At 38.3% G+C, this 21479-nt stretch overlaps 1 protein-coding gene across 1 annotated transcript in view; it reads right to left on the minus strand.

Annotated features, from left to right (window-relative positions):
• The window catches only part of LOC140272440 (helicase ARIP4-like), a 69917-nt gene extending 60463 nt beyond the window's left edge, over positions 1-9454 (minus strand). Inside the window, exon 1 of the mRNA XM_072367892.1 lies at positions 9408-9454. The gene's annotated coding sequence lies outside the window, so the exon portion shown is untranslated. The remainder of the gene's footprint in view (positions 1-9407) is intronic.
• Between the last annotated feature and the right edge of the window lie 12025 nt (positions 9455-21479).

The raw sequence follows: 21479 nt of genomic DNA on the forward strand, positions 1-21479 counted from the left end.
ACCTACCCACCTGAGCTGAGACAGGAGAAAAAAAAAGACGTAAAACACAAGAAACTATGTTTACCTGTCAATGATAACATTTATAGATTTATAGTTTTGAAAAGGTAAAAAGTGAAGGCATTCACAAAATCCCTCTATTGTGCATGTTAGCTGAGACTTGCACACATGATTTCCATTTAGTATACAGGGACCTTGTTCTTATGGGGGGGGGGAGGGTCCTGACACAACGGGGGAGGGATCAGATCAGAATGCATGGGTCAATACAATCTCCAATTGGATGCTGCTGGCTGCGCTCCAGCCAATCAGAAAGTGTTAAGTAGGTTCACTGGGGTTGTTCAAGTTCACTAAAGGACACTGGAGGGGAAGGGTCTCCTATGTTTGAACTCTATGCTACCTATGAGGCCATGTTTTCTCCTGGGCTTCAATAAAAACAGCAGTAAAACTGCCTGACAGCTTGAGTGTGATGAAAGGGAAGCACAGATGACACGGCGTGGATCAGTGGAAAAAATAAAAGCAAGTCACAAAGGGGACAAGGTGTATGAGAAAGCTACTTTTGACGCCCTAATGTATAAATGCTTTGGTTGAAAAAGTCAAATACTTTTTAATATACATTTAAAAAGAAACCCACGTGTTCCTTCATTCAGAGTAACCACACAAGCAAACTAATCAGAATTAAAATAATAATCTACAGAATCACTAAATATATTCCATACGTGCATGTAGAACTAAGTTCAAATCAATACTTTGCAAACAATTAATGTCTTCCTACAACAAATGAAAGAGTTGACAAGCTCTAAGCTAAATTTAAATCCTGTTGTGAAACCACTCCACTTTGAGTTATCTGACCTTTAGACTTAATCATTAATGAAAAAAGTTTAAAGAGTTAAACAGGTAAGACTCTTATCCGAGTTAGTCAAGATACCAGTGGAAAGCAAAAAAGCTTGTGGCATGAAAGCACAGGCAAGAAAAAAATAGTATAGCTACACCATACTATAGCTATAAAAGAATCTTTCTCCATTTTCCCTCTTATTTATGTCCCAGGCTACCACTTGTGTGTGCGTTTTCCTCCTCTTAGTTTTGTTTCTTGTGAAACAAAAGGTATGCCTTTTAATTACAGCCATGTGTAGTGTTACCCACACCTGCTGACAACACTATGCAACCTTGTCTATTTGCTCTAAACCAGGTTATTTTAGGCTTGGTATGTTTTGGTATTACAGTTACTGCATCTGCCAACTCCAGTTTACACAAAAAGAAAAGAAAAAATCTTAAGCCTGTTTCTTATTTTGTTCTGTGGCATTATTAAAGTGAAAGAATACGGCGGAGTAATTTAACACACAAAACAATGACATACAATTTGAATAGATGAATAGGTTCAAACAAATTAGTTAACATAAATAACTTAAATACAACACATGTGACCATTCTTTTTCTTCATTGGGCAAAATTATAGATGCAGTGATTTCAGGTTTTATGTTTTGTTTTGTTTTGTCGTGCTGAGGCTAAAAAGTGATGCACAAAGACCATATTTGCTATTCAACCAGACGTTTTTGACCAACAAACAAAAGCAAACATCTCGATACACACAAATGGTTTTGTAATTTAGATTAGACTCAGAGATGAAGCTCAACAAGATGACAGGCTGGCAGCTATGGAAACTGGTCAACAAATGACTTTCGTTAACAATAACAGGTGCATCTACAAAGCAAACACCCCCGCTGTCACACACACTCACGCAGGAATGCACAAACACTGAGAAATACTCATAAGAGGAGATCAAACTTGGCTTACGAGAGGTCGGTGGTCAAAATATGCATAACACAACATGCACTTACACCCACACATTAAAGCTGAGGCACGTCCCCAGGAATCTGGAACATCCAGCAGATATACACAGACCAGTTATGCAACTATCACACAAAGCTTTATATTAACCATGCTCCCAAAGAACAGAAAGACCAAGGTTGAGTGGAAGATGCACAAGCACAGATCCGCATACATGCACAAAGAGACGCAATGGTTCTGCAATTTCCATGAAGAATCTAACTGATATTGCAATGCTGTACCAATGATCCTCAGCTTCAACTAAGTCCATCATTCATGGTTCCAGGCACTTAAAACTATCCCGGGAGCCAAGGGGGCCTCATTTAACAATATCTTCCTAAGATTTCCTTTGATTTGTTTATAAGAAAAATTCTGGGACAAATTGACAACAGATTCAACACAAGCTCTTAACCTGCACAATTGTTCACACCTGCATTTTTTTTCCTCAGTGAATCCCTTGTTCTTGTAAATCAAAAGCAAGTGCTAGTTGTTCCTAATTAGCATAAGTAAATTAATGAGGCCGCGGTTGGAGTAGAGGGTGTCTTATTGTGAACATTTTATTGTGTCGAGCATCAATTCACTCATTTCAGCTGTTCTCCAGGCCACTGTCAGAGAGGCATTGAATCAGCAACAAACACTGCGAGTGGGCTAATAGCTTGTGAGGTACTGACAAGAAAGAATAATGGGACTCTGCCAAAAAAAATCCAAAACCTTTTTTCAACTAATTAACTGTCTGAGAAAATAAATACTAAATAAATATTACATTAGTGATTATCAGAATATTGGTACAGACTGTGCTATTTGAATTCCAGACAATGTCGAGTGAGGCAAACATGGTCTGAAGATAAAAAGGAGTTTTCAGAGGCCATGACTGATCCAACGATACAGCTCAATTATCAAAGTCAGAAGAACAAAAATGAGCAGGTCCATAAAGACCCGCAGAAGTGCAACGGACACATTCACAGACTCAAGATTCATCAACTAAATTCTCGACAGTGGAAGGAAAAGTTATGAAGGGGCATTTACAGATGAAGACAATGTTAAATCATTAACCAATTAGCAGGATGAGGCTCAAAGGGGAGTGTATCTTGAGTGTGTAGGATTATCCACACATTGGGTTGGTAGTAGCTTTAATTAAAGAAAAGACTTAAATGCTCACTCATCTACCTTACTACAGCTAAACACCCACCCATCGGTGTAGTGCTCAGTGTAGGTGCCTTCACTTGCACATAACTTTATCGTACTGCAAACTGAATAGTCCACGTAATTCACAACACTGTATTGTGAAAATTTAAAAATGCTAAATTAAAAATTTAAAAAACTAACAATTAGTCAGAGATGAAATTCCAGATACTCGGTTCTAGGCACTTTGTTACTCATCATGTACATGCAGGGCGAGGATGCTTGTGAGATAACCACCAACATGTTAGTTATAATCTGTCACAATAACTCACCGAACTGGGTTGTTAACTCCCACTGGCTTTTTAAATTGTATTGTTCATAACATTTTATCAAATAAGTTTTACTGATACGTGCTTTACACACAGATGAATGTCAATTGGCAAGATTTCAAGATCGGATGTTTACAGGACAACATGGTCATACAATTTAGAAAGTCAACTTGAACTTGAACTTCTCTGTAAATTACTTATCTTCTGAACAGTTTATACTCTGACAAAGAAGGCTACTATCAAGTGGGCAAAAAGTAAGCTTTTCTTTACTCTAGTTTCCACAAAACTTTAAATTCAAAATCACCATGAACCCTTAAATGAGCTAAAATGAAAGCGCTACTTTAATGCTGTAGAAACATAAAGGTCCGCACTCTTATTAGAAGCAGAATTCAGGTTTTCCCATGTGCCATCAAACAAAGAAATCCCTCCTTAATGCAATTCAAACATGTGATGAGGAACAAAACTTTCTCATCTACGCCATTTAAAATTACAGATGAAGAGATTCAGTTTTCATCTTGTTACAATACAATGTTTGGCTGGGAAACCCTGAGTCCTGGCATTCTTTTAAACCACCCAAACACTGTTGCAGATCAAGCACATCCCCCACACTGCAATGACAGTCTCTAACAGCAGCAACCTATCCCAGTAGAACAGAGCAACCCGCGAACACTGCTGACCTGCACAGAAATAGTTTGAGGAATGTGACAATGAACCCAAGGCGTTGACCCGGCCTTCAAACTCTAACTGAAGTATAAGAATAACCTTGAATCCCAGAGACCCTGTCCGGTATACTCAGGACCCAAAGGATCCAGTGCTAACATTTATGTGCCAGACATCAAACGATTCTTTGTCCATTCCCTGTCAGGTCTGTGTTATTTTGGCAGCACAATAGCAAGAATTTAGTTTTAATGTTGTGGCTGATTTGTGTAAATTAAAAAAAATTATCTAATTAATGATGCCTCAGCAGTATAACTCACACAAACCAAGCTGCCAACAAAATATCTTCTATCACTTAATATAATGGCCCTCTGAGAAATCTTCCTTACGAAGCAGATTCTGTTTTCAGTGTGAGTTACAGTTTATTTGTCTTTACAGTCAATTTTGAGGCCAAAGCTGGAGGTAGAGCTGTAGGATTGCTCTAGAGCCCCTGGAACTGATAATGCAAATAAGAATCCTGCACAATTTATTAAACATGATGAACAATTCTGTGAACCCTCTGAGAGCCTGTACATTATGCACTTTGTGTGGGGATGATCAGCAGGGAGACACAGGATCTGGTCGAAATCTTCCTGAGTGAAATTACCCAGAAGTATCCAGGTAGTTGTCAACATAACAGCTGTTTGAATTCTCTAAATACTGATCCAATCTCATTTAGCATAGGATACACCAGACCATTATTTATGAGCGAGAGGAGATAATCATGTCCCTGAATTCCTTGCAACCGCAACTTTTCTAGGGACGCTCGATTATTTTTATCCAGTGGTACTTACTGTGATTAATGTGGATAAATATGAGGGCAAGACCCCCTTACCCTATCTGCCTACCTGTACGTCGCTTTGGATAAAAGCGTCTGCCAAATGCATAAACATAGACATAAACATGAGGGCAGGAGGATGAGCAGGCGCAACCTGTGACAACACTCTTTAAAAAGTGTCTCATTCCATTTTCAGTTACGAACCTTGATAAGAAAGTAATATACTATATTATTTCTAATATGGCATATATTAGTTCATTTTGATGTAAAAATGTGATAAAATTGAAGTAGCTAAAGCAACCTTTGTAGTTTCAGTGCTACAGACCCACACAGATAATTGTCAGCAGGGTTGTCTTTTCCTAAGTCTGTAAGAATTTTTCCTACCACCTTTCCTTAACCCAGTGACATTTTCCACAAGGTCAAGAAAAAGAGCTTGGGAAAAGACTATTTGAGATGGAGGTTGATTCAGATGGATCGCGACATGTTTTCCTTCTTCTTAAACAGCCTTGTGGAAACCAATGCACCAAACCTGTGCCAGAAAATCAGAATGATCTCTAAATCTAAGGTCCTCCACAGCCATTACACATGGCCGCCGTTATTCATAGCTCCCATAGTTAGTGGAAATAAGAGTATATTGTGTCAACTGATTATGAGAAACAAAATAAAACAAAAAAATAAATAAATAAATAAATGATAGCATTAATAATAATATCACTAACATATAGAGCAAAGTCTGTGAAAGTTTTATCTAGTAAACGTTGTGGTCCCTTTCTCAAGTTCCACCTAATGTCAGGGTTATTCTGCTGTAAATTAATGTATGCGTGACATGAGGTGAACAGTCAGATGGTAAAAGCCAAAGAGAAATCGACCTATCCTTTCACCTACAGGTGTAAAGTAATGTGCTGCAAACCACCTAACAGCCCTCTCTGTGCACCTGTGCCTTTGTTAGAGTGTTACAACAAAACCTGCGACAAGAACTTTCAGAGAGGCAGTGATTCCATGTTTCTATGTATATCCATGTTTTAAAAGGCAAAGGAAATAAAGTTTGACCAAAAAAGATCATTGCTTACAATATCCTTACACATTTCTTTCTCCATTGAAGATTTAAATCTTAAAGTTAAGTAAGCACAGTGGTGTAGGTCAGGAACACAGTGATCCATCCTCTCCCTTTGTGTTGAGTTTAACAAACAACTAAACAGCAGAGGTCAGAATCTCAGCTGCCCCCCTCCACTCACTTCTCTTCTGTTTCAGCATCAGTGATTTAAATATCCTGGTCATAAGGACAGAGGGTAAAACTATTACTAAACCTTTACTTAGACTTCCTACTGTGATGCTCCAAAATTCTCTGGATATGAGCGGTGGGGGTCGGTCAGGGTGCTCTGGCCAGCATCCAACTCTCCTCCGAGTTGTTTGACAAAATGTGTAGGTCAAAGTGACACCACAGCTTCCATCCCTCACCCGCTGTTTCAGGATTCTGGAAGTTTGAGAAACAGCGTGGGTGAGACACACCATCCTTCTTTTCTAATTGGCAAACCTACTGCTTTGCTCTTAACACAGAGGATACACTATTGTGCACATAAATAGATTTAGAATGTTTTCAAAGTGGATAAATTAAACAGATCATTTTCTTTTGGTGGTTCGCTCAAAATGTTGATATAAAAATCGTGTCATATAATAATTACTTTCTTGAGTAGAATATACTCACGTTTATTCAGAAACATGCTTCGTGTTGTTTTTTGGCAGCTGAAAAACTTTTAAGAGACTTGAACAAACTAAAAACTAGACATATTCCCCAAATTGTTGTTTTCAAATAACGGCAGTAAGTTCACAGAATTATTTCAGACCGTCTGATATCAGCAAACAATGCAACCATCAGACTTCCATCTCCACCAGAACAATGAGTGCATCAATTCTGACAGCCAGTCATCATAGGTTTAAGCTTTTTACAGACACACGCAGTCTGCACATTATGCAACATCTTCTTTTGTCCCTCTACTGCTGGAGATTGATGAAAAGAAGAAGAGTTTTAAAAAAAAGAAAGAGGATGGATGATTTCATAAGCTCAGGTTGCATGTGGCTGAAGTGATTCACTTGATACTCGATCCATGGTCAGACTAAAAGATCAAAGTCTGAGACTCAACTGTCAGCAGAAGCAAGCAGAACAGCCTGGAAATATGAATATTAGAACACATTCCTCCAGTCATCCATCCACGACACAGTATGTGACTTGGAACCAAAATGTCTGCGCAGCATCACAGATCTCCCAAAGAAGAACATAGGAATGACCTTTGGCTGCTACTGTGAAAGCTGCAAATGATTTGATACAGATTTACCACAATGAGACTCAAACAAACTGAATGATTTTAGACAATGATTTCACTTGTAACAGAGCCTCGCGTTGTTGGTTTGCAGCGTGAACTCATGGGAGATAACAAGTTTCCTTTGCAATAATGCAAGCAAAACTACAAACCGCACACCATACAATAGCTCACACTGCACATTGAAAAGATATTGCACATAGTTCTTTACACAGTTTTCATGTTGTATATATATCTTTGCACTACTTGTTTATGTTGATATATATTTTTTTACTACATATTTGCACTGAATAGTTGATTTTAATCTCATTTTACTGTGTATAGAGACAATAAAGGAATTCTGTTCTATTCTATTCAAACTGTTCTTAAATTGAAGCCACTGCCTTATAGTGTAAATGTTTTCTTGCATTTCTCTTAAAATATATATATATAAATCAGTCAGAAGCTTCTGTCCATGGCTGCTGTTTTGTACACATTCCATAAAGCAATTCACAAGTGATAAAAGATGTAATGATTTGTGTTCTTGAAAATGGTTTGTCATTAACTTGGCTTAAGCAGACACAAAAAAAGCAAGAGGTTAAAAACTCAGTAAAAGAAGATTACAGAGGATGTAAAGAAACTGAAAGCCCCATTTGCATACAACACTAAGAGAGCATCCCACTGACATGAATTACTTTGAAAGTCATACAATCTGTTTTTATTTACGCAGGAAAAAAAATGGTTTGGGGTGAATTTCAGGGATGTTCCACAGTGGAAGTAACACACAGTGAGTGAACTCAACTGATCCAAATGCAGCGCAGCTACAAACCATTATTTCTCAGCTGGACTCTTTTTGAATGCAACATCTTGGAAGTGATTTTCACATTAACCAAGAATCCTTTCCTCACTGCATTTCTTTTCTCCTTTGGAGAATTTTGCCACTGCTCAGCATCTACTCCCATTCTAATTTAAACCGAACATCATTTGTATTTCTGTTGTAAACTAAATAAAGTACATTTCTTACATTACTTTTACACTTAATTATCACTTTACATTTTCCCCCATGTTCAACTTTGTTGTCTTATCACAAACCTGCATATGGTCTGTTTGGCGGTAACACAAGACCTTCTGGTATCTCCAGATGAAACTGTGCAAATCCAATGTACTACCTGAAAACTATATTTTCAAGTAGTGCTGTGTACAAAATAAATAATAAGATGACTTCAGACCCCTGCAGTCTGCTCTTTTTTTCCCCCCAGTACAAACATCCCTGATCTGACGAAACTGCTGGTTGTTGTTGACTTTCAGAGGCAGAATATCGGGGGGGCAGCGCACGCCAGGGAGCTTTAAGGGATCATATCCATGACAAACAACTTTGGTCATCGGACACTGGGTCTGGTAATCAGATACCTTTAAAGATAGATTAAAGGTTTTGAGAGGTGGACACATGCATGGAATAACATGCAGTGTCTCCAGTTCTGCTGCACTAATTTAGACCCTTTCTGTTCAAACTGGCCATTGTGAGTTATAAATCATTTGACTGGATCTTAAAGTCTGAGTCATATAACAAACTTTGTTAAAACTTAGAACAGGGTCAGATTCTCCTCCTGAAAGTACGTGAATAAAAAAATACCATGACTACCAGTGCCTTAAGTTATTGAGGACTTACATTTAGCCCATTTCTCTCATGTTTGTGATTCCAGCTGACTGAACAGCCTGCCTTCCATGAGTTTAAGTACTGTTCAAAGCAGCACCATCTCAGCAGCTTCCTCTAACCTCTGAAACAATTCTGCAGGAACCAGACAGCTCAGTTTCACTCTTGAACAGAGTTCACTAATTTACTGGGTCAAACTGGTGGAGTTTAAAGACAAACTCCATATACCAGATCGTATGTCCTGATTTTTATTTATGAAAAGTACCCCCTCCGACATTCAAACATCAGTTTACATAAGTCTTTACATAATTCCCTTCCATTAAGGTTTACCCTTACTGCCCAACTATCTGTTAGGTAACACCGCTACAAATTAGCCTCTCCTACATTTCTGCAAGGCCATTTAACCCCGCTGATATGTCATCCCTGTCAGCTGTACTTGAGTCCCGCTTGTTTCGTCTCCACAGCGGCTTATTCTGAAGGCTTGTTATGAAAAAAGAAAATAAAAGAAAAGCAGCGTGCTTGCTTGTTTCATAACACGGAAGGTGGCTGCAGAAGCACTGCAGACAGGAGGAAGCTGAGCGGTGCACGAGTGCAGCATGCTCCCATTGTCTGCAACAGCACTGACGTTCCGCACCGTCACGCCAAACAGAAAAAAAAGAGGCTTTAACAGAAGAAAACAACCGGTTATTAAGCCGGTATGCGTCTCTCACCTTCCGTCTCCGTTTCTTGGGCTGAGTCCCTCCAAGTAAAGAAAAAAAATTTGTAAAAGCTTTTAATTTAATGAGATGCGGGATAGGGTTGGTCGCTTTCACTCATTCACCAGTTTCTTGTTAAAAAGAGGTGGGTCGGTCCTGTTGGTATCTGCACGCGCCCTGCTCAAAAAAAAAAAAAAAAGCCATTACGAAAGTTCCGGAAGCGGACGAGCATCCAAACAGTTGCGGTTCAGATGCCAGAGGCAAAGCTGCATAACCTTTATTAAATGAAACGCAACGTATACTTAATGCATACTTAACCATAGTTTCCGTTTTTACATTGTATTACAGATACATAACAAAGTTGTACATTATTATTTTGGGCCATGCTAAACATTTAGCCTTATTTTCTTATTTGGTGGGAAAAAAAGTTCATGAAATACGTCAAAAATAGAAATGCCAACTTTTCAACACTATGTTATGTGTAAATGCTGCTCAAATAACCAATAATATATATGAAATTGCTTTAGGAAACATAAACGTGATGACATTTGCTCTCAGTTAAAGACCCTCACTTACACAGGTGTTTTCAATCATTCCAGCTGATTAGACCTCTGACCAGGAGCTTCCTTTCTTGAAAGGTAAAACATGAATGATACCTATCAATGTGTTTAAATAGAAACGAAAAACTCAATATTCTCAAAATACTCAATCCTGCACACACATTTCAGAAAATGTTTGTTGGACAGACTGGGTGCAGTGATGGTGAGCTGAGGCAGACGTGGATTATTCGGATCAGTGTAAGTCATTCAGGCACTTATCTGTCTCAATTCAATGAATACAGGGTGCAAACGTAATATACAACACTTTAGATCCCTGAGCACTTTAACTATCTGAACCTCTTTGGTGATGTAATCATAGCATTTTGCACTCGACGTACGTTTGGATTTTTGTACCTGGAACTGAAGCTGTTGTGTTAACTTCAGTTTTGAGGGGGGGGGGCAAGTCAATAATGTACTGATGATTGTGCCAACGCGGGGATTGGGGTAGATTTTTGCATGATGACTCAAGAAGAGGTACACAAGAATAGAACATCTGGCTGTACTAATGGACTTTGTTTCTTGAACACATAAACGGCATATATGTCCAGTTCAGTTTTCTTTTCTTTCAACTGTTGAAACCTTACTCATTATTCATACTTTATGCATTAAACAGACCTAATACACTGTGTTATGAAACTGATGAGCTGGTGGACTGTCGCACATAGTACCCCTGGTTGTGTTGCGCTGTGCACTCTGTCACGCATTCATGTGCTGCCCCCTCTTGGCCAAAGCTGTGCAAAGCACCAGATGAGTAAAGTTTAGCAGTGGGTGGGTAAGGAGGATGGATAAACATCTGTTTGGGACTGCTGATGTTAATCATTTGATTTCAGTCCTTATTAAGATGGTGGCATATACCAAAATTAAATTAAATGAAATTTTGAATAAATGGCTTTATTGATCCCGAGGGGACATGGTAATTTTGCAGAATGTAATTATCCTTTTTTTCATTAGTAATGAACTCAGAATTATTCATCATGAGCTGTTGTCGCATGTGGCTATTACTGCTGGCAGGAATGACAGATGAGGGGATTGTTCCCACACCAAGTCATGTCGACCAGCCTCATGTCCATCACCCTCCCCACAAATGTAGAGTCATCTGAGAAAGGGGAAGAGTATGTTACCCTGTGTTGCTCTTTTGTTGTTTTCTATACATATATATTTTATTTTTTCAGTATGTGATCTTTTGTTAAAACCTATGTGAAAATCCAAGAATCTTTTTCATTTGAATTGTGCTTCCAACTAGCAGATGCTTGTCGCCTCAACAATCAGAGGTAATGAAAACAAAAATAATAATTCAAATTGAGTTGATTAACAGTCTTGCCCACAATTACCAACTGAATCAAAGGCAAATATGAATTATAACGATATCTATTTTATTCAGTGTAATGTTTAAACATCACAAAGTTGAATCTTCTTAAACATCACATATAATTGCACTTATGTCAGAATACACCCAGTTTAAAAATGAATGAAATATAGGCATCAGCTATCTGTTATTTTTTTCTTTGAGGTCTGTGTTTGCTGAAATCAAATCTGATGCTTTCAACCTGTCTGCTCTGCAGTGAATCTGTACTATTGTTGGCTCTCCATAACAGTCTTTTTGGATTATTTCCTGATGTCTTTGGGCGCACTTCATGAAGTTGCTATTTTCATCTGTTAGACTAGCAAAATGGCTATCTGCTCTGTAGAGATGGGAGGTGAAGTGGTAGGATTTGCCCTCTGCACATGATCCTTTCTTGCATTTTTCTCCAGAATTGCAGTCTGTTTTTAAATTTTTTTTATTACTCTTGAACAAAAGGACGCTCCTGTTCCAGACATGCCTGGCCTGCGAGGATCTTTGCTGAGGCCATGTCTGGGACATGAGTGTCCCTTTGTTCAAGAGCAGTCAGAAGCCCTACAGAGGCTGTTTTTACCAGCTGCTTACTGAGGTCTGAGTCTCCATGAAAACTACTGACCGGTTGTCTCTTGACAATGTCCTGTCCTGTAGTTGTGGTAGATCTGTGAAGAGGCTCATTCTCAGTTTCAGTGACTTATCCTTCCTTGAACTGTTTGTTGTTTGATGCAGCCGGTTTTCTCAGCTTCCATCACCACTGAAGTGACACAGTTAACATCTGTTAATGGGATGGCTTAAGGTTGTCCTACATCCCTTATTTAGTCCATCTTTTCCATTGCTGTTCTGCTTGTTTAAAATGTGTTCTGTCTTTCCTCTCATCTCTCTCCTTCCTAAGTAATTTTGATTGCTCTCATATTTCTGCTTTCTTCCTCCTCCATACTTCTTTGTTGATGACGTTGTTGTCTGTCTCTCTAAAGGGAAGTTATCAGGAAACAAACGGCAGGAAATAGAATAAACATCAGAATAGATTAAGTCAGGTTTTTTTGTGCAACTGTATCAACATTAGTGTTTATGTGCGAAACTGATGTTAGATATCTGTGGACTGCATTGAATCCTCAGGAAATTGGAGCAGGCTCTGAGGCTCTGTCATATCCCTTTTGTTTCATTTTCTCTCACCGTTGCAGACAGCTATGCTACTTCTGTTGGCTAGCAAACAGAAAACAAGATCAACACAAATTGAATAAATATCAGCACAAGGCAGCAATACTTCCATTTTCATGACACACAAGCAAAATGTAAAAGGCTTAATTTTTATGTAAATATATGTATTAGTAATCAGATTTGAAATCCAAAAGTAGTTATCTTTGTGCAATGCCATTTTTTTTTCTATTAATGTAGTGAAATGGTTTTTGAATTAGATGAATGAAAGGTGACACTTTATTCTGTATCACTTGACAATGTAATTGTTTGTATAATCATATTTAGAAGAATTTGATCAACTCCTAAACCAGAAAGAGACAAATAGACCGTCTCATTTATATGACAAATTTGATTTATTCTAAAAAAATAAATAAATAAATCTCCACCACGGGAAAGGATAAAGAAAATTGGGCCAACAGATGATCCCAATCAGATACAGAAGATTTGAACAGCAACTTTGTGTCGACCCCATATAGACACTAGATGGTGCCACTCACCATATAAATACCAATGTGCCTTTATCTTGTGTCTACAGCAGGTTGTATGTATGCACTGTGTTCACACTGGTAAACTGACAAATAGGCAATATTCACACTTGGTTAGCTGGCACACAAAGAGCTGTGTTTTCAGTGTTCTGTTGTCTGACAACACAACTGTCCCACAATTTAATTAATGAAAAACACACAAATAAATGACTTGCATATAAACGGAACAAAGGAGCAAAATTTCCTCATAATTGTATGGTTTTATTTCTGCATGCAGTAATTCTGTTAATATATGAGTTGAGTCTACAATGAATAAAAACATAAATAAATTAAAAGAGACTGATTTAATTAAACCTGATTATACCTATCGTGCTAATGCAAAAATAATTCAACCCACCCCATTAAAGTGAGAGCCCTATTGAGTAAATTTGATTAAACCTAATAGATTATGTTGACCCAAACATATTAATTTGAAACAACAGAACTGCCCGATGCTAAACATTATTTTCTTTTTAACATTTATTTAACATGTTGTTGTTTAAGTGGTTGATTTACTTACAACCAACAAGAATGAATCTTTTAACAAAATAAAACTCAATGCATTGCTTTACACAAGCATATTTCTGTTTAGTCATTGAAACAAGAGCCTTTGGTTGACTTTTTGATCTATTTATGAACTTTTTCTTTGAATGGAAAAATTCTAGATTTGATCCCGTGCCAACACTGTTTGAAAGCTACCATCACATTTACTGCTAATACTTTGGTTTATCTTGACTCTCTTCAGGCAGAAAGATCATCACTTTTGAGCTGGGTTGTGCTTAACTTTCTGTCTTTTCTAAAGTAGTCAGTCTCAAAATAATTGAAAAGCATTTTCTAATATTACAGGAATTGAAGAGAGGAAATTGTGCTCAACTGAATTAATTGTGGGTAAATTGCTTTGGAACTTATGCCATGAATATTAACATATTTTATTTTTATACATCATACTGCATACTACCTCCTAATGCACTTAACTCAAAACTTATGTTCTTTGTTCTATGTCTTACTTGCAGCATACTGAAGTTTTGAATTTGCTTAAGTGCTCCATCCTTACCTTATGTTTTTCCACCCACCCACCCAAGAACTGGGCAAAATACGACTGACATCTATTGGTTCTGTTTTTCTATCATTTTCAGTTTGGCTTGTACACCGACTGCCTTTATAGCTTCTTATGGTAATTTTGGGTTTCCTCACAATTGATTACCAATTTTGGGAAAAAGTTACTTATGATATATTAGAAGAAGATCCTATTAGTATGAAATATGAAATCAGGAATAATTACTTAAGTATACATATTAATTTCACACAGTATCCCGGTCTGACAAAGAATGAGCTTTGGTTTCATATCATTTGAGTTTTCAGTTTCAGGAATCTGGAGTCGTGCGTGTCAGCTTATACCTTCCTGGAGTGTTCATTAGCTGTTGCACCTGTGCCTTTAGTTCTATAATATAATACCTCAAAAAGTCCAAAGTGGGAAAGATTTTGTTTATACCATCTCATCATTGATACTGACATTTCTTCAAGGCCTTTGCTTGCTGTTCTTTTTCCTTACCCTCATGTGCATGCATGTGTGCATGTCTGTGTCTTCAGTGGCAGCAGAGAGGAAATCCCGTGTCACCTCAATTGCTCATTTATCAGTTTTGCCATATGTTGTCTTATGAGAAACAGAGGCTTGTTGAGAAGCCTTATGCCGAATGTAGGAAGCAGTTAACTGATAAATTAGTTTTCCCATAAAAGCCCTTAAGTGCTTATTAGAGGCTGAAGTTCATCCCAGTATGCATGCATTAACTGTAAATTTTGACTGAAATATTTGACTCCTCCCCTGGCAGTAAAGCATCATCTTCTCATGTAAACTAACTCTACTCTTAATACAGCATCATGTTTAGAGCAACATAACAAAGCTGCTGGTGGATGATGCTGTTCTGGTGTCTGTTGTTGAATTCTTTTATTCTCCCTCTATTCTCTCTGGTCATGATCTATTCTTTTGCATTTGGACCCAGCCTAAAATCTTTGTAGTACACAAAACTGCCTACCGGTTTGCTACATGACAAGCTGCACACAGAAGAGCTTGCTAACACACAACTTGATATGCTGATGATCAAAAGTCAGTACTGTCAGTTCTTCTGGGCTGCTGCCCAACCTGAATGCTGACAAGGAGAGAATTTTTCCCATCACGCACATTACAGTAATTAACTCTGCATTCAGAGGATGAAGAAGAGGGTGCGGCTTTTTGTAAAGTAAAGATAGTTTGAGAAACATGAGAGCAGAAATCGATGACTCGTCTTTTTTACACTTAGAGTGTTGAGTATGAATTCAGTGGAGATCAGATGCATAAACTTAAATATTACACTCTGAAATAAATTATTAATTTCATGTTGAACTTCGCAGTGAGATGTGTTGGAAAGGTTGCTTGAGTCTATCTGTTGTAACTTCCACAGGGAATAAAAAGAACGAGTAAAAAGAGGATGAATAAAAAGAGTTAAATAAGCAAAACCCACTCATTCCTTCTGGAGAGTTTAAATATATGTCAGTGCAGTTAATAACTGCGTTGTGCTTTTGCATTTATAAAGAATTCCCATTAGAGTGGAGCAATCCCTATAATTTTGGAAGTACTTAAGTGTGTATGTTTCTTGCTCACTATAAATAAATGTGATCTGGTTTATTAAATTGTCTGCAAACTGAGAAGAATTCCTGGGAACGCATTGCAACTTGTTGCAAGGCAGACTGGACTATAGAGTTAACCTAGACTGGCTGTCTAATAGCTTAATTCTAAACCCACTATGTGTAGGTCAAGATAAACAATCATTTTAATGTGTGTTGGTGACAGTTTAGCAATCCTGCACTGGATACAATCAGCTGAAATGGGTTTGGGCATCTGGTTCGGATGCCTCCTGGTCGCCTCTCTTTGGAGGTTTTCCGGGCATGTCTCACTGGAAGGAGGCCCCGGGCAGACCCAGGACTCGTTGAAGGGATTATATGTCCCTTCTGGCCTGGGTATGCCTCAGGATCCAGAGGGATTGAGAGTGTTGCTGGGGAGAGGGATGTCTGGGTTTCTCTCCTGGACCTGTTGCCTCTGCGACCTGTCCTCAGCTAAGCAGATGAAAATGGATGGATGGAAGTGTGTGTACAGCATAGTGTTATATGCTAATTGGATTGTATACATTCACAATCATTTGGATATTCTATTTTTTTTAAATGATTTTTAAAGGGTTTTTCTTTTTTCAAGGTAGTCACTGGTTTCTCTTAAAACAAGCCTAAAGCTGCATTATCACAATGATATGATAATCAAATCTTAAAAAATACAAATTTGTGTTTTGCCCGAAATAGTGGCTCATGGTCTTTAAACTAAGTGATGAGAAAATTAAATTGTGCTTTTGGTGCCTCTTTCCTGGCTTCTTTGTGGTGCAGATACCAGATGAATGATGTAAAGAGTCTCCTCTGCTCCTACCTGTGAACTTGGGCAATAATTGTGCTGATAGAGGTCTACCATCAATCATTCAATCATCCGTTCACAGCTGACCAATAGGTTTTCTCTGCCCTGGGCTGTTGCTCAGAGTGAAGTGGTGTGCTGGCACATTGCACGTTTTAATCTCCTTAAGTATTTGCTCTTACAGTCACGTCAATGAGTCAGTCTGTCAAAGTGATTGATTCTGGTGTTGCAAATTTCCTGAGGGCCCACGGCTCTTTACTAGAGCGGGAAACCGTACATAGGCTGAGAGACTGGTTGTTAGTTTCAACGATTCATCAGCCACTTCATGATAGCAGATAGAAAAGAGACAGTTTGGCCTCCTGCCATTAGGGTCTGCTGCTGTAGAAATGACAAATGCTGGTGGTAACTGTATAGCCTCCCAAAGCCGGTTTACTTACTGACTATGATCAGCCAAAACCCAATATGCATTTGTTAAAGCCAAAACAGTGTTGCAGGCAAGAGTCTGTGGCCAATCAGAGCAGGACCACTCGCTAAAAAAAAGATATTAGCCCCACAAACATCTAATTACTTATGTGGAGTTATGGCATGCAGACCACAAAATAGTCTTAAATAGAAAATAAGCAAATGATTGCTGCTATTTTCTTTCCTCCATCATCCTGATTGTAATGTGAAAATTGTCCACAACCAAGTAGATGTGTCAATTCCTAAAATAGAGCTATGTATGAGGATACACCAGTGTATCCTTTGCAGAGGTTTTTAATAGCACCCATGACTTCTGAAGGCGTATGTCCTGTTTATCCTAAACTGTAAATGGAAATAAAAGCAAACATGTACTTTTTCAAAAACAGACTGAATGCTCATCTGACAGACCTAAGTTAAGGGACTATGACACAATTGGAGACATCAAGTGAGTAATTGATGGATGAGTCTGCAAGATAGGTCTATAATTTGTGTCTTAATGGGAATACAAATTATGTATTTTCACAGAAATGCTTGTTACCAACAACCTTTTTAAATAGCTATTTATTTGTCAAGATGGGTTGTCCTCAGTCTGTTTATAAGAATAGATGTAGTAAAGTGAAGCGATCCACTGGTTTGCTTTGGCGGTTTGGAATTATTATTATTATTATTATTATTATTTTATTTTTTTTTTACTATTCCATTTGGAGAAAGAACGTTTTTGCCGAATGTAGCAATTCACGTCCTGTAATGACTCCCCGCCATCACACAACATTGGTGAGCTCAAGCAGAGAGAGACATTCCACATGTGCTAATGTTAGAAACTTAACATTCTGCTAATATAAAAAGCACCCCAATGAAGTGCACATATTAAACTTACCCAAATGATTTTAATTATAATGGCATATTACATTGTAACAGAGCAATCATTTTCAAAGCGACCACCAGGACACCTATTAGAAGCCCCCAGTGTCGAAACTTAGATCATAATGACTTGCTTAAAAAATATCCTGAACATACTATATCATACAGCAAATGTTTTGGCAAAGGAGTCAACTGCAGTCAAGGCTAATATGGAAACTGCCTCTTGTGGCACTCTTCACTCTGAATGTGGAATATGGAAGCATTATGAAGGAATTTGCACACTGGTTTCAGGCTCAGCGGTTACTGCTTGGTTGTCCCTGTGGTGTGTTGGCTTGTTTTATGCATTGCCTTAAATCTATTCCACTTACTACATTTCAATCAGAGCTTTGCGCTCCCTTCAGTAAACATGGCTATACCTTACATCACAAGGAAGAAGCAAAGATCATGAAATAACTTTGTGTAAACTTTCACAGATGAATCATCAATGAAAGTTAAATGTCTTATTGGACTAAAATACATTAAACCATCCAAATCCTCTGCACTACAGCAAGTGATGGGCAGTGTGTGCTCCGTGTGTCTGTGTCTGGGTGAATTGTAAGACCAAAGAAAAAATAAAAATGCACAGTTCTAAGCTCCAAAAATCTATTTTACCACTTAACACAGTGCAGACTTTCACTTTCATGAACATAGATGTGTTTTGTTTTTTTGTTTGTTTGTTTTTGTTTTTTTTATCTCCAGAAAGGGATGGGAAAGAAGCTGGTATTGCTGAAACTCTCTGGTCTCTGAACTTGAGGTGGCTCCCTCCTACCAAATGAAGCCATAGGTGGAATTTTCCCAGGAGCTTTAGAGTTCAGTTCTTTTTGTTGTAAATGCAGCATTTAGTTTATATTTCAACTCATTGAGGTCGCTTATTGATGGTTTTAGTATGTGCTTCTATGTTGGACTTTTTTATAGGATGCAAATCTGTTGTAAATGTTATAACAAAACCTAAAATGTCTGAAATGGGACCAATACAATGCCTGTTTCCCCCGATTAGTCTTGGATGTAGAAAGTACAAACAAAAGGGAAAAGATATTTATCGCTAATAGCAGTATGGGTGAAATACAGGCAGCAACAGAAGCCTAGAGGTCAATAGTTTTTTCTTTTCTTTTTGTCTTTTGCAGCACCGGCACCACTTTGTCTCTTTCTTCTGCACTGAAAGAGACACTATACAGTACACATGCAGTACTGACATTAGCTGGCGAGGTTTATTCTTCTCTATAAAGTCTGGCCTCAGAGGGAGATTCTTGGCAGAGCAACATAAAGTGGACATTTTCACAGTGGCTCAGAGATAATGCTTGGATGAGAGACTATTTGTTGTTGTGTGAGGTAGATTTAATATCCCTGTCCTCACATTTATTTTCCCAAGCTCTCCTTTTTCCCTAAGTAATTTTATTCAAAGTAAAGTATTTGTAATTGTGTTTCTGTTGTTTTGACCTTGCTACTTCTTTAACTGATGTGAATGCTGAGGAGTTTAAAGTTAAATGCATTATGATGGCATATCTTTTAAGACCTACATGTACAAAGTGACTTGTATCGGATAAGGAGAGGGAAAGATGGAGGGAGACAGAGGAAGATAGTTGAAGGAGGGGAGAGAAGCTGGTGGAAGTGGATTAAGTGGAGCTGATGTCTAAATGGGATACCCTTCTCTGAAACAGATAAATATATAACTAGATCATAGAGGGGATCAATTTGAATTTGGAGAAAAAACATTAAAAAAAATTTCTGTAAAGATAAAAGAAATCTAGCTGAACAGAATTTCTGGAAAAGCTAACCATGTTTTTGGCAAATAAACCCTGATCAACCCCGAAGGATTAAGCTGGGGTCCCAGGCAGGTTCCCACTGTCATGGGCTGTTTAGGCCAACAATAGAGGACTCAAATGCAGAACCAAGACAGATGGCATTAAAAGTGTTATAGCTTTTATTTTTCACAGGGGAATAACTGAGAAGAGAGTTGTCATCAAGGAAGCAGGTCTGCCCACAGGGGGTGTTTTCTCTGAGAAAGAGGAGAGTGATTAGTCCAAGTGATTCTGATGAGAAGGTTCCTCAGTGAATTATCAAATTGGAGAAAGCGAATAGGGAATCTATTGCTTGGAGCACTGGAGGAAACTCTCAGAGGGGATGGCCACTGGTTAGCTTTTCCGTAGGAATGGATGATGTTGGAGGGTGAGCAGGCAGGTCAGTAGGTAAGGTAAATGTTCCGAAGAAGGTTTCCAGGAGATGGAAATGATGGCTTGATGGAGATGGGTATGTAACTCTGGTAATTTTCTACTCTTCAGCCAAGGAGGATAACTTTGGAAGCAGGGAGTCAAAAGCTATTACACAGGGAAATAGACAAGTTTACAGGATAGACATATGTGGGTCTGATTAACTGACTGAAGAGAGGGATCTCCTGACTCCACCTAAAAGGTGGGGAAATGTCTAACCGACCTAAACTGGGCTCAGAGAATGTTAACGGCTCTACAATAATGACACCCACTTTGTTGTGGTTGTCAATCTAGCTCAGGTGGCAGACAAACATGAAACATTAGAATACACGTTTTTACCCTTAAAGTAAGTGCAATGGGAATGTTGGGAATAATTTGATATTTTTTAAAATAACTTGAAAATGAAATCCTAAATCTGTGCAGGATGGAGACCTGCAATTTAAAGCAAATAATATTTTAAGTGAATAATCTTTTGTGATATTACGGCCAGACATTTATTTATATTGATATAGTTTTGAGATATTGAAATAATTACTTCATAAAATACTTTTAATTTTCGAATTATGAATTTCCATTCATCACCTTTTTACTATTGACTTTAAGAACCCACAAAAAGCCTTTAGTGGCCTTTCCAGATGTAATCAACCTCCAACATGTTAAATAAAAAGAAATGTATATATTTTCTTAAATTCTGAAGTTAACCAACAGGAACCACCAATCTGAATGAATGGAAAGCACCAAACGGGCCGGTAAGACTATGAAGTGTTTTCCAACACGTGACACGCCAGTGCAGTGCATCCTCGCGCCTCTGCGCGTTCCCGTCACTCTTCGCGTATTTCTTTGAGAGAACAAGAATGATGTGAATGTGTACGCCCCCCTCCTCCTCCTCTGACTCTCCACTTCCCCTCTTCTCAGCATCAGCAGCAAGGACAACAACAATTCGCGTCCCAGCGTTTGTCGTCTCACAATCACTAAAGAATTCGGTCGTGGGTATAGTTTTCGGGTCAAACAGACATATTACAGGCAACGCACCTTCGTTATGAATCTACTTTTTATTGGCAGTTGTTTTGACTTAATATCACTTTTCTATCTTTTATGGTGAATTTGATCATCCTGTGGACATCGATTATAATAAAACCAAGCTATTGATAGTTTATGTGGAAATACTCAGAACAGTAAATACTACTTTAATTTTCTTCATCCTTGTGCCCCTTTTTCATATGATGCTCGTGCACTGATTATTTTAAGATTGATCTCCTTATTGTTTCTTGCATTCTAATCTTGGCAACATAATTTCACCTACGGGACTCATCCAACTTTGATATAATCGAATGTAATCTGGCTTTCTCTCGCCCCTCACACCTTCACTTCCCCTCACCGTTGCCGTGGGCGTGCAGCGCGCTCCCGCCATCACGTCAGGAGGAGGCAGCCT

Source organism: Leuresthes tenuis, unplaced genomic scaffold, assembly GCF_036924035.1.
Source record: "Leuresthes tenuis unplaced genomic scaffold, fLeuTen1.0.hap1 SCAF_16, whole genome shotgun sequence".
NCBI lineage: Eukaryota > Metazoa > Chordata > Actinopteri > Atheriniformes > Atherinopsidae > Leuresthes > Leuresthes tenuis.